This window comes from Chenopodium quinoa, unplaced genomic scaffold (genome assembly GCF_001683475.1).
Source record: "Chenopodium quinoa cultivar QQ74 unplaced genomic scaffold, ASM168347v1, whole genome shotgun sequence".
In the NCBI taxonomy this organism is placed as follows: domain Eukaryota; kingdom Viridiplantae; phylum Streptophyta; class Magnoliopsida; order Caryophyllales; family Amaranthaceae; genus Chenopodium; species Chenopodium quinoa.
In genome coordinates this window covers 735,793-751,498 of record NW_018743616.1, presented here as the reverse complement: position 1 = coordinate 751,498, position 15,706 = coordinate 735,793, and positions in this window count along the sequence as shown.

Genomic DNA, 15,706 nt, shown 5'->3' with positions numbered 1-15,706 from the left:
TTCTTTCTTCGTGTTTTGCCTGATTCTAGTACTGTTTCGACTTCCTGATTGAGTTTTTTTCGACTTTTCTGAACCCATATGTGTTCTACATATGGTCTTAGCCCTTGGGAATTCACGCTCCATCCACCCTAATGAACACTCCGTGCAACAATGGGTGCATTTGAGTTTGTGAATTCACCAAACCATGGAAGCGAGTTTAACTTGCGGGGTCCCATCCATCTTGCCAACCCTTCTAAGGTAAGGCTTTCGCACGATGCATTTGAACTCATAACCATAGACCCTTTTGGACACCATAATCCTTGACCTTAGAGAACTAGAGCCATGGTTAGGTTGCAAACTCATTGCATCATTTGTGACTATTTGACTACTTGTGCATATCTTACATGCGCATAGCTTGTTTGTGATTAAACTAACCTTTGTTCTTGTACATATGTCTATACAAACTAACCCTTTGTGTTAACTTGATTCTTGTATATATGACTTGTATATACTAACCTGAAGGACTTCGCTTAATTAAATTGGTTAATTAATTTGAAATTAAAGTCTAAATATGCTCAACCTAGTAGACTATATGCTTAAACCTTCGAAAGAATCACTGAAAACAGATTGCAATGACGTTCCAACTTTGGCGCATCGTTTTGATTTGTAGCGCAGGACACTTGTGTCCATCGCGCGCAATGGAGCTGGCGCTCGGCGATAGTCCCATCGCCATGCGATAGTTCAGCTGTTTTTTTTTCCGAGTCTTCGATCGAGTCCCACTACCACAATTAACCAGTTTACACTAGTAGAAAAATATAAAAGGGCACTGGTTCAATACCCCCATATAGCACCGGGTTTGAACAGGTGTAGATTTGAGGGAAGCCAAAAAAAAAAAAAAAAATACTTTAGCACCGGTTCAAAACCGGTGGCAATTCTTAGTTTTATTACCGGTTAACTGGAGCGAATTAATATTTTTGGCACCAGTTAACCAGTGCTAAAAATCATTGCCGCGATTATTTTTTTTATTTTTTTTTTGTATTAATGAAAATTGGCACCGGTTCGATTCAAAATCGATGGCCTTAATCCCCAAAAAAAATAAAAAACAAAACAATTGGCACCGGTTCGGTTCAAAACCAGTGCCCTTAATGCCTCAAAAAAAATAAAAAAAAGAATTTTTATTAGAAATTAGAAATTAGAATCCTCCACACAATCCTCCATCTCAGTCAACAATAAATTAGAAATTTCATCAACAACATCAAGGGACATAATCCAATAAATTCAAGGGACGACATATAAAATGTAAATGATATAAACATTCATCAACGAAAACCGCAAATTTCCTCAAAATAAAGCAAATAATTCATGAATCTATTAGGGGGTTTTTTTTCATCCAAAAACTTCTCAAACTGTGTTACATCAACGGACAAACCGGAGCAAATCATAGTGAGAAGCTGTACGATGAAAGTGAGTCCCTTCATCATATGGATTATCCTAGTGTAACTATTTACAGCCAAGTGACTCAACACATTATGATATCTATAGCACACAACATGTCCGCTCAAAGAGGTTCATTCAGCACATTAAAAGTACACATGCTCATCATTCATAACAATAACAGTCCCCTTGCATGCAATAATCAAGCAACAATAACCAACAACAACAATCCAGCCCGCCAGCAACGTATGCTGGTATACAACATGAATCGTTCATCCGCCACTTAAACATGCTTCTAAGTATAGAATTAAAATAAATATAGACAACTTAAATAACAGAGAGGTCAGGGTTTTAGAAATCTACCAACAAATGTCAGCAAGCAAGTATTTCGAACAGGGAGACTCAGTTGGAGCTTTTTTCAGGTTCTTTCGTGAGCTAGCAACAATCTAACTCTAGAGATAATAGAGAGAGGTAGTAGGAAAGGGAGAGTGAACCTCACAATTTAACTACGAGCACCACCCTACAGCACCAAAACCACCCACCACCACAAGCACCACCCTACAGCACCGAAACCACCCACCCCTACTGCCTAGCAACGAAACAACCCAACAACCACAAAACCACCACTACACAAAGAAGAAACATAAGCAGTAACGGGAACACTTTACCCACAATAAAATGCAGCAACATAAGGCACCACGAGACACATCACCCAGAAACCTGCCTTCACTACAACCTGTCGTAACCCACAACGCCAACATCTATCCGTATAAACATCCAAGACCAGCAGCAATTTCGAACAATTCATAAATTAAATCCAAAAAAATCAAGGCATTTAAAATGAATAATTGGACCAAAATGCAAAGCTAAAGAACCAGAAATCCTAACCTCGAATTTGTGATTTTTGAATCGATAATTGATACAAGTTTGTTGTTGTTGTTGTATTTGGTTCAAATTGACGGCGGCGGCGATGGTGGTTGTGCTTGGTTCTAATGATGCCGATTTTAGACTGAGAAGGAGAAGGAGAGCGGCTTTGCTTGTGGCGCGGTTATGGAGAAGGAGATCAAAGGAGAGAGAAAAGGAAAGGGAAAGCGGCGGTTATGGAGAAGGAGATCGAAGGAGAGAGAAGGAGTTAGAGGAATGAGCCTGCATTGTTGTAGATGAGAGAGAGGCAGATGAGAGAGGAGGAGAGATCAAGGAAAGAGAAAGAAAGAAGACAGAAAAAGAAAGAAGATAAAAGGCCAAGTGTTTTTTTTAACATTAACATTTGCACTAGTTCGAACCGGTGCGATTAACTCATTTTCGCACCGGTTTGGTTTGAACCAGTGCGATTACTCTTTCTCTCAATCCCGCCTATATTTTTCGCACCGGTTTTTAGAAACCAGTGCGCGTTTTACGGTGCTCATTTGACTTTTTCTACTAGTGTTAATGTACATACATGGTCTTTTCCCAGTCTTGTTTGAGTCAAATCGCATGTCTAGTCACATGGTCATCACACGAGTCTTGAACACATCATTTTCACTCATGAGTCTTTGTACATACTTTCTTCACACCATGACCATGTCTTAGGTCTATGCATGAGTCGTCCTTTCCGTCATTCGAGTTGAGGGTTCAACTTATTCCCAAAATTTTTCATATCCTTCCACATTCACATATACCTTTCCACATACTTTCCATACATTACACTTTCTTTCTTAAATATTTTCCACATTCACATACTTTCCTCTTTCATAGTTTCCCCATATCATTCCCCTCATACACTATGATCTTTCCCATCTATGCATGTTGAATCGAGTTCGAGTCATGTGATTGACCACTACTAGAAATAGGCCTTTTTCCGACGAAATCGTTCCGACGGACTTATTTTCCATCGAAAAATTCGAATTTTTTGACGGAATTTGGGTCTGTCAGAAAAGTCCGTCGGAAAATATATGTTGCGACGGAAAATCCCTCGAAAATATTCCGACGGATTTTTTCCCCTCAGAATTTACTACTTCCGACGGAATATTCCCTCGGAAAATTCCTTCCGACGGAAATTCCCGTTAGAGGCTGTAAATTTTGACTTAAAAAAAAAAACACCCTATAAAACCCGGAAACCCTTATTTTTCTCTCTCCTCTCTTCCGCCTCTTTTTTCTTTTTTCTCCTCTTCTCTTCTCTTCCTCCTTCATTCTATCTCCTCCTTCATCTTTCTTTTCTTTTCGATCTTTCTCTCTCCTCTCCTCTTTCCTCTTCTCCTTCCTTCTCCTTGTCCTTCCTTCTCCTTCGTCCTTCCTATTCTTTCGTCCTTCCTCTTCCTTTTTCTTCTCTTCGACACAACGGGGCATTTTCATCACGTTTTCTTCTTCTTCACGTTTTCTGGGTAACAATGGAACATTTTCATCAGGGATTTGCTTCGAGTTCAACCGTTCGATTTACTTACCAAAAAAAAACAACTTCGATTTTGATTATTTTAAAGGTTAATTAGGCCAAATTCGACCAATAAAATCCTAGATCTAGACTTTTCATGGCCGAATTTGGCCTTGTTAAACTGTTTTTGTGGTGAAATTCGAAGCCCTCTTCAATTCAAGGTATGTTTATTTTTTAATTTTTCGGTTTTCTGAGTTTCTTTTCTTTTTTTTTTGAAATTTTTGAGCCTATTAGTTGTAGTGTGTGTGTATGACGTGTGGGCTAGTGGTGGGAAGCGAGGTGGGAATTTTTGGGTGGTTTTGTGGGGTTTGGTGGCGTGGGCTAGGATTAGTTAGGGTTGTGGGTGGTTTCATGGGTTTGGTGGCCTGGTTGTTGGTGGCGTGAGTCTGGGTTAGGATGGTCGTGGTGGGTTAGGGGGTGGGTTAAGGGTGTTTGGTGGGGTTACAGTGGTGGGGTTACGGGGTGGCGGTGGGGTGGGTTGGGTTGGGGTTAAGGGTGTGGGTGGGGTTAAGGGTGTGGGTGGGTTACGGTGGTGGGGGTTGGTTAATGTGGGCAGTGGTGGGTGGTGGGTTAGGGGGTGGCAGTGGGTTAGGGGTGGTGGGTGTGGGTAGCGGGTTAGGGGTAGGGGGGGCTTTTTTTTTATTAAACTTTCTGACGGAATTTCCGTCGGAAGCATAGTGGTTTCCAACGGAATATCCCGTCGGAAGGTTGTAGGTTCTGATGGAATTCAGACTGCCAGAATGTTGCGACGCACTTCACAATTAAGTCAAACTTGACTCCGACAGAACAAAATCCGTCGGAAAGGTCTCTTCCGACGGAATATCACAAAATACCTACAAAAGGTCTTCCGACAACGCTTTCCGACGGAAATGGCCATTTCCGACGGAATTTCAGGGTTTTCCGACGGATTTTTTCCGTCGTTGATTGGCTGTTTTCTAGTAGTGTGACAAAGATGAAAAACAAAGCACGAGGCGGGCTTCAATGACAAGATTTCATGATTTCTTTCTTATTTTTAATTTCCCTTTTCCCCATTAAACTCTAGCATAGGCACCCTTCATCTTTTCCTTAGATTTATTTCAAGAGTTGTTTTACTCCTTTCCATATCAACAAAATGAGAATTTATTTCCTTGCATATGATCTTTGAGGTGTACATACACTTGTACGAGGTTTATCTAGAGCTACGTTCGGCCTGATTCCTAACGGATACGTACGTAACCTCACATTGGAGTGCGGCCGTAATAAAAATGCATTCATTCTCATATTCATATTCATGCATGATCATATCTAGGGAACTCGATTGCTCATCCATTTCCATTTAGAGCTAGACTTAGGGGCTTGATCCCTACTTCGTTAGCTTACCCACCCTAAGAGTCACCATCATTTGGCTATTCTCAAAATATTTCTCCACATCTTTAGCCTTTGTAGCCTAACCTTAGTGTCACTCTCACACACATCACAAATACACAACCAAATAATCCTTCCCTTAGGAACCCTTTATAATGAAATCTTGATACAACTTTGAAGCATGTCTTGTCATCTTAGCCCTTCATCATCATCTCTTGATACAATAATCATCATCGCATCACAAAATATGAAGTACTTAGCCTCTGCACCTAAGTCACCCAAATTTTTTTATCAATGAATCACCAATCTTTGCACCATGAGATACAATGATAATACATACACTTGATTAAGCTCACTCAACATGCACCATCGCTTGATTCATTCTTTTCATTTTGAGGATCGGAAGTTCAAAAACTTCATTTTTCACCAACACTTTACCTTGATTAATTTTCACGTCTTTCTTTTCGGGAGAAATTCGGTACCTTCCAAAAAAATGGCGGAATTTTTTTTGCTTTTTATGCGTTTTCGAGTGCACGAGCATAATATACACGCGGGTCATGCATATTGAGTCACATCAAGTCACATTACATTGATTTGAGTCTGCACACACACGTGTCAACAAACATCGAGTTGAACTAAACACATTGAGTCACACAATGAGTCGAGTACACCGACCAAGTCTTGGGTCAACCCGAAGAAAATTACAAGCAAATTCCTTTTGCAACATTTGATTTTATAGGATACAACCTATTCATTAAAGCTTCTGTTCGGAGTCAATCGAGAAATCTCACCAAATCATTGAAGCTCTTGTTTGCGGCCAATCCAACAATTTCACCATCCGTAACCGATTCTTTGAAGCTTCTGTTTGCAGCCAGTCGAACACCCTCACCATTTATCTATCAAAGCTCTTTGTTCAGAGACACGTGGATATTTCTTTTAAAGCTCCTTTGTTCAGGGACGCATGGACATTCCTTTCAAAGATATTTTGTTCAGAGATGCATGGACATTCCTTTCAAAGCTCTCTTGTTTAGAGGTGTGTGGACATTCCTTTCAAGCTCCTTTGTTCAGAGAGACGTGGGCATTCCTTTTAAGCTCTTTTATTTAGAGACGCGTGGGCATTCCTTTCAAGCTCTTTTTATAAGAGACGCGTGGCCAATCCCTTCCAAAGCTCTTGTTTAGAGATGAGTGAACATTTCATCCAAAGCTCTTTTGTTCAGAGACGATTGAACATTGACTGTACTCTTTGATAATTTGGAGGTTGTCACATTGATTGGAAGATGGCGAAGCACATCGATCTTTGACGGCACTCCTTGATCATTTGGAGGTTGTCAAACAAAATAACTTTAATTTAGCAAAATTGATGTCACCCAAAGACGTGTGCTCGATAAAACCCAGATACGTGTTTCTTTCCCTTTAACTCCTTTATTTGTAAAACTGACGTTTTCAGCAGGTATCGGCGTAAAAAAGAGTGATTTAGGATCGCAGAACATTCTGAATCATTCTCCTTCCCTATCAATCTAGTTTGACTTTTGTTCTCGAAATTTACATTTCTCTAAACTCACTCAAAGTGGGGGCTTCTGTAGGAACCCAATTGTGTCTCCCAAAAAACCAAACCTAGTGATGAGTACCTTTCACATCTTTAATTAACGAGTTCGGTAAAAAGTTGAAGAGTCTCGTGAAATTCTCTTTAGCCTTACTTGACCATATCCCTAACCTTACCTAAAATGTTTTAATCAAAAATAATTCATTTCGTGTCTTTAAACCCAAAATCATTCATTTCGAGTCCAAACAATAAACGTCCAAACCAGATTATTTTGGTCCATAATATTAGTCCAACTATTGCTTAGTTGGATAGGGCTTGAAAAGAGCTTTCCAACGATATATTATAAGCCCAAATCCGACTCAAAACGAGTAAGTTATGGCCAAAATACTAAACCAAGCCCAAATTGGCCCTAGGTCCATCTTACCTACGACCCAATGATCATGTGGAGGGTCCAAATACCTTAATCCCAATCCTAAATTAATTAGGATTTATTACGATTTTCTAGAATCCTTTAGAAGGTTCTAATTTATCCTTTCCATGAAAGATAAAGATTGAAGAATTTGATATTGAATAAAAATATCTCTTTTTCTATAAATCGTGGTCAAAAATGAATTTTGTGCCTCATAATTTTTATCCAAATCTTAGATGGTTGGATAGCCCTTGAAATTATCTTTTCAACGATATATCATAATCCCAATTCCGATTGGAAACGAAAAAGATATGATTAAAATACCAAATTCTATCCAAAACTAACACTGTTCCGCTATTTCGATCATATCTTAAATTCTACAAAAGATATCAATTTGATTCTAATTGGATTAGTTGTAAAGTAGGCTTCTAGGGATTTGCAACGATATATTTTTTATCTTATTCTGATTTCTTGATCAAAAGTTATGATAAAACCAAAATTTGCAAAACTGCAGGATCATTGCATCGCGATCACACCATCACGCCGCGATACCTACTGCACCGCGATACTCCTATCGCGCTGCGATAAAAAGTGTTTTACTTTGATTTGAATTCTGACTCTTTTCTGATCCTTCGATTCTCTTTTTTTCCTATAAATAGTGGTCGTATCACCATGTTTTCAATCATCAACAAGCTTGATCACCAACAATTATCATCAATACCCTCTCTAATATTATCTCTCTCTTGATTTCTCATGTTCTTAGCCTAGCTTAAACACATCCCAAATACACATCCTTGATACTCTCTTTGATCAAACACCATACTTCCTTAAGAGATTTGAATACTCCTAATCGTCCTCGACGTTGCCTTCGGCCTCGACGGGAAAGGTTGATAGTTATGAGGGTTTGGTCCTAAATCTCTATTTCAATTAGTATTTAATTTATTTACTTTGTTAATTTAATCTTTCTTGAAGTTACTAATGTCTTTATTGTTTTAATAGCAAGAAAGCCGAGGCATCAAAGTGAGTAGATCTACTATCTTTATTCTTTGATTTTGGAGTAGAAATCATGTTTACAATATTATTTTAATTCCATGTATCATGTTAGGATGTTATTTTAATTCCTTGTAGCATGTTAGGATGTTATTATATTTCCTAGTATTATGTTAGGATGCTTTTATGATATCTAGTATCATGTTTAGGTTAATGCTTTGATTATGATTTTTATTAGTGACATGCTAGGATTTGTTATTATTAATCCGTTTAGTATCATGCCTAAGATCTTGCTAACAATGTTTTGATGATATTATGATGATGATGATTGTTGTGCTAATTAATTATTTGTTGCTTGATTGTTCATGATTGATTGTTATTTCTTGATCACGCCCCTCCTTGCAGGTTTAAAGGGAATTTGTAATTGAAATCACTCCTAATAAGATAATTAATAATTTGATTTAGGCTAATATGATTTTAATTCTAGTGATCACCAATAATAGATTTGATTGTGCATTAATAATAAAACAACATAGATTAAATATGCTTAGGATTAATTTGTGTATGTATGCTGATCGAAAAGCGCACATGAATATCATAAGAATTAAGTAGAGACCGATTTAGGGTGGGTTCAATCTCTTTTAGGTTGGATTCGTACCATTATCCCCGAATATCACTCATGGTTCCAGAACACTATGGAGTTAGCGATCTCCGTGATCGTGAATGGGGTGCAACCTTCGTACCCGTGAATGGTTTACAAGTTCCTAAAACTTATTGGCGACTCTTCTATCTCTAGCTTCCTTCCTTTAGAGCGCCGCCATGCTTGAAAGCATGAACACAGTGGGGCTCAAAAGGTTGAGTTTGAAAAATTCCCTACAATACTTCCTTCAAGTTCCTTTTAGTACTGTGAGTTTCAATACCTTTCAAGTTTCTACATGCGTACACGACTCCTAGAAAATAAATTCATATCTTCTGTCTTCATGCTCCATGCTACTCCACATGTTGATTGTTCCTCTAGGGATCATAGTGCTTCTTATAAGATCTTGTATATAAACTCCTATAGGAACACTTGACATGAACTTCTCTATTTTCTTCCTTCGATTAGTCTTTAGTGTATCTCATGTAGAGATCAAAGACTTACCTTGTTTCAACTCTAGAACTTGTTCCTTTCTCAAGAATGTGCCTACAAACCTATACACTTAACACACTTTCATCAAACCGAAGTGAAGTATATAAATAAATTTCTTAAACTAACATAATTAAATAATAATAAATATAGTAATAAAATAGCTTTAATACTTGTTCCCTATTTATTAGGAACCTCTCTTTAGAAGTACCCTCATGGGAACTTCACTGATTGTTGCTCTAACCATCTTCATGATATGCAAGGATCAATCCTCCATGACTTGTTAAATATGCATATCAACACACAAGTTAGTTAATAAGCATCATTTGTTTATAATCATCAAAACCATATTATCTCAACAGAAAGTTCGTGTTAGAGGGGAGAATGAGAAAAACCCTTAAACACGAGAGTTCGTGTGAGAGGAAAGAATGAAAAAAAAAACTTAATAACGAAAGTTCGTATGAGAGAAGATGATGAAAAACACGAGATTTCGTTGTATTGATATATTTATAGGTTCAAAAAAAAAGAATTACATTCCTGTTTAAATTAATCTGAGCATGGTTTTATTTTCTTGTGAAGAAAAAAAATATATGACGAAAGCCGTTCTTGTTTTATTGATATATTTGTAGTTTGAATAGAATGGCATTCCTATTTAATTGATGATTAATGGGTTCGAAAAGAATGACCTTCTCATCAAGGGAGATATTAAAAGAATATTAAAAACGAGAGTTCGTGCAAGAGGAGTACGTGATCAATTGCACGCATATATTATTCATTATTTTCGTCCAATAATGAATTATTGTGAGGGTTTACAATTTATTTTTGTGATCAGGTTTGATTATTCGCCGGTTTGAGATCGGTGATCATTCAAATTATATATTGCACCTTGATAATGACATGATGCAAATTTTAATTTTATTGACCAAGTCAGTCTTTCGAGATCTACACGCTCCGACTCGATGGAGGGTACTGAGATAAATGTATATTGTGATATATATGATATTATGAGAATCATATCATATGAAAATATGAGTATAGAAGTGCTTTTTCTGTGTGGCTGGCTACACCGCGTGGCCATGTTCACTTATTCATGGGTTATTTATTTAGAGGTTACTCAGTCGGTCAAGGGCTGCTTATTTTGGGATTACTTAGTTGGTTAGTGTGTTTTTTGTGAAAGAGTAATCTATGACCAACTGAGTAACCCCTGACCAAGTGACCTTTGACCAACCGAGTAACCCCTGAATAACTATCCCTTGAATAAGTAAGCTCGGCCATACATTGTGGCTAGCCATATATGAAAATTTGTGTATAGTAATACCCGGAGCCTAGTATTAAGTTAGAATAGATATTATTGTGATATAGTTTGATAACATTTCAGAAGTTACACACACACACAAATATCCACACGTGTATATATATATATATATATATATATATATATATATATATATATATATATATATATATATATATATATTGTTTAGGGTAAAATTACCCATGACAATTGGACCAATCCGGACCTGCCATGTGTCCACCATGTGGGCCAATCAGTGTCCGCCACTTGTCACCCTAAGAGGTCCAACATGGACTAATCAGGCCACGCATGTGGCCCATTATCCGCCAACCTGGAAAACAGCCACCTAGGCCCAATTTCCAAGGGAAGCCCAATCAGCCCTAGGTTAACCTAAACCTAGTGTTTGACACGTTTCCCAAGGTTATAAATACTCTAATTAATCCTCATTAAAGGGGAGGCAGCATTCAATTACTCTCACCTAGAGAACCTAAACACACTGATCACTCCTCCCCTAGAGGAACCCGATCTCCCAACCTTTACTTTTTCCGCATTTATTACTCTTCAAACAAGTACTAACTTGACCGTCGGAGGCGGAACTCCTACCACAAGGAGTCTCCGTTGTTTTGCAGGTGCAGGCGCAAGGATACCAGTCCCGGAATCGTAACTCTCCCACAGGACATCAGAAAACTCCGAAACACACACACATATATATAAACATTACAATAAATTAAAGCAGGCAATATATATATACGGTTAATGCCAGCTCACGAAACCGATGCGGAACCTTCCTTGGTTCCTGGCAGGCGTCTATAATTCCAGCCCATATTAGGTGGAAGCAGCCAGTGCAAGGACGCAAGAGGAAGCGGCCAAGAGGGGCGGCAAGGTGAGGCTTGCTTCGAACCTTGAAAGCAAGAGCTGAAATGACGTTTACTTCGAATAACCGCATGGTTTTGGCTTAAGTACACTTTGATGCAAATGAGTTTGGTCCCAGCTTGCATTATCCAAGGGTCAGCCAACATAATCACACAATTCTCACGGCCTGCCGAAAGGAGTAGCGCATGGTCCGGCACCCTCATAAAAACAACCGGACATTACCTTGGTTTGGCTGTGAGATAAACAAGGCCAACCTTTGAACATCCGGCACTCAATAGTGACCAGCAAAAAATACACAATCGGCAAAAGTCCGGATGGTCGAAGCATTTGAGAGCAGGCGGCATGTCTTGCTCATGTTTGAGATTGGTGGCATGATTGGCTAAACTTGCTCATCTTCTCCCACCCACAGTGAGTCTCAAAGGCTCCTTAAACCCACAAACACAACCGACATGGGAGAGGCGACCACATTTGGCCTGGTAGGTTCTACAAACCGGCTGTGGGTGTGTGTACCAACAAGATGCCCAACTAGCACCATCACAGCCGGCTACGATCATTGTTCAAACCATCAATAATCAGTATGATAACTATTGTAAGCAAGGCCAGGATCATCAAGCAAATCATCATGATCACGCATCGTGGTTTCGAAGCTGAAAGGGTTGGATGTTTTGCCAAACAAGCTGCATACCGAATGTATGGTGGTATGATTACCGTGGTTTCATAGCTTTGCCTTAGGCTACCACTATCATTATTATGATTATTTAAAAAAAAAAAAAAAAGGAGAAATTTTTGGGAAAGCCGCCTACACGCATGATCACTTAAGACTAAGTATGACCTTCCCTCAGAAATATTGCCTAAGGTTAGTAAAACCGGCTGTTTATGCAGCACCCTATTGAAGACCGTCTTCCTTCGTGGATTACCTCCACTTATTTGTATGGAAATTTATCAATAAAGAGTCAAGTTGCATGAATAGTCGTCGACCCTCTATACAACGAAGTCTTGTAGCTTGAGCACCAATTAAGATCTTCAATCATCATCATCATTATTAAAGTTCAAGCGGCACCCTGATCTGGTCGGCCGAGTGTTAATAGCTTGAGTACTCGACCACATGTATATGGGGTAAGGCAACCTTCTTAAATGACACGAGTAAATATAAAGTAGGGCTGGATGGAAATAGACAGCAAGGTCACAAACAACATAAAAACAAGTCTAGCATGACCACCTGTCCCCATTCGAAGAAAGTAGAGTCATCAATCAAAGAAGGAGGCATCCCAACGTCATCCACCCTCCATGGAAGGGAACTAACTTATCCCCAGAGGGGCATGCCGTCTGGACATACAGTCGGCTACTCTCCATAGAAGGTGGCCGACTGGTTCCAAAACAGACGACCACCCTCCCATACTTAGCTAAAAGTTGATCAGGGCCTGGCCGACCCTGTGCCTAAACAGGCGGCTACCCTCCTCTTACTTAGCACCTACGTTCACCAAGAACTAACCAAGGCCACAAGTCGAATGATCAGTCCAGGCGCCAAGCCAACTGATCCAATCTTTAAACTAATACGACCTGTCCCAACATCATAGCAGGCGTCTGGCGGCATCCCCCCGGATGAAATTCGTCGCAGAGAGCAGCTCCCTTTTGGGTGGAACATTGCTCTATAAACTAATTACACGGCACCTATACGACTGTCCCCAACGGCAACCACGTAGCCGTTTTTGAGACAAGGATAACTCTATCACTAACCAAACCAGTGGTAGCAGTTGACATCTGAGTCGGATGACCGCCTGTATTACTTGGGATAAATGCAGGGGGTACCTCTTGAGTTAATAGCCAACAAACATTGGCGAATCAAGGGGTCTAGCCGGTCTCCACCGCCTGGTACCTCTACTACTCAAGTAGGAGTGACGGCGACTGAGTAACACCAACGTTAACTCATAGTCACTCCCTCAAACTTGGTATGGAACCTAAAAGGTTTTAGTAGACCGCCTGTTTTTTGGCAAATAGGGGCACTCAAACCACTATTCCTACTGGGTTACCACTCCTTCGCCGCCTGGTACCTCCACTACTCAAGCTAGAGTGTGACGAAGACTGAGTAACTCCCATGTTAACTCATAGTCACTCTCTCAAACTTAGTATGGAGCCTAAAAGGTATGAGTCGCCTACCTGTTTTTAGCAAACAGGGGCTCTCAACCACTACTCCTGCTAGGTTAACAACCTTTGAGTTAATAGCCAAGCAAAACTTGGAAAATCAAGGGGACTATCCGGCCTCTGTCGCCTGGTTTCCCTACTACTCAAACAAAATAGGCAGTGATTGACTAACCGCAAGGTTAACCAGTCGCCCTCCTTAGTACGGAACCTAAAAGGTATGAGAGGTCTGCCTGTTTTTTTGGCAAACAAGGGCTCTCGACCACTATTCCTACTAGATCTGACAGAAGATACCGCCCAAGCATAGCTACTCTGGCCACGCGCCCCGTTCACAGAAACAGACGGCCTGTCCTCATCAAACTTGGTGGAATTCATCAAATATTGTGAAACCATGCCAAAACATTTTGGCGCAGCTTGAGTTAATAACCAAGAAAAACTTGGCGAATAAAGAGGGTCAGCCGGCCTAAGCTGCCTGATTCTTCTACAACTCATACCCAAGTGACGGAGACCAGGGAACCCCAAGGTTACCTCATAAGTCACTCAACCAACCTAGTATGAAACCTTACAGGTATGAGGAGTCCGCCTGTTTTTTGGCAAACAGAGGTACTCGACCACTATTCTCACTAGGTTGGCTATACTTAAAGCTATCGTCTGTAACCCAACAGGCGTAGCTACTTTGGTAGGACGTCCCGTCTAACGCCTGCTTCTATGCAGCCACCAAAGCAGAGGACCAACCATCCCCCAACTAAATAAACTAAGTACCAAACTTAGTATATTGAATCAAAAGAGGCCAACAAAACGCTTACCCCTTGTGCAATAGTTGACAGTCCACCTGATCAGGGGCTATCTGCATAGTGGGGCAAAGAATCGGCATCTGTCTAGTTCGACGACAATCATTTTTATGATTGATTAACTTTGAAAATGTCATACCCCCCAAGGTATCAAAATTTTCTAAGTCAATCAAGTCCATCTCTCATTAGAACTAGACAAGATGCCGACCCAACAAGCTTCGAGGGTCTAACTTTCGAAAGGAACAATCCCCTCCTGGAAAGAGAGATTACTCCTTCCGAGGGGCAAATGTTTAGGGTAAAATTACCCATGACAATTGGACCAATCCGGACCTGCCATGTGTTCACCACGTGGGCCAATCAATGTCTGCCACTTATCACTGCACCCTAAGAGGTCCAACATGGACTAATCAGGCCACGCATGTGGCCCATTATCCGCCAACCTGGAAAACAGCCACCTAGGTCCTTTCCAAGGGAAGCCCAGTCAGCCCTAGGTTAACCTAAACCTAGTGTTTGACACGTTTTCCTAGGTTATAAATACTCTAATTAATCCTCATTAAAGGGGAGGCAGCAATTAATTACTCTCACCTAGAGAACCTAAACACACTGATCACTCCTCCCCTAGAGGAACCCGATCTCCCAACCTTTACTTTTTCCGCATTTATTACTCCTCAAACAAGTACTAACTTGACCGTCGGAGGCGGAACTCCCACCACAAGGAGTCTCCGTTGTTTTGCAGGTGCAGGCGCAAGGATACCAGTCCCGGAATTGTAACTCTCCCGCAGGACATCAGAAAACCCCGAAACACAAACACACACACAAATATATATAAACATTACAATAAATTAAAGCAAGCAATTTTGAATAATCATTAACACACACAAAACCTATACTATAGAAAATTCTTATCGCACATTATCATATACTCTAAAATTCTGTATAAAAAAATAACTAAAATTATAATTAAAAGAAACACAAATATATTTGAAGCCAAAAAATGTGCAAAAATTCGCTCAACAATTTGTTCGCACCAATTAGCACAAATTTGAGATCCAAAATATAATAAAAATCAGGTCAATTAAAATAAATACTCACAAAATTTAATTCGCATCGAGTTGTTGAATAACTTCTTAATTTTACCTAGAATCGTTCTACAAAATCAATGGATTTTTCAAAATTCGAACTCTAAATTCATTGAAAAATAATAAAATAAAAATCAAGAAAAATTCAAACGACATACCTGCTTAGACATCGATTCTACAATTAATGGAGGTTTTCCAGTTCGTGGAGCAGAGAAATAGTGCTTGAGGAGAGAGATTAACGGCGGTGAGTGATCCAGTTTAAGAGGAGATCATGAGAGCGTTTGAGGAGAGAGAAAAT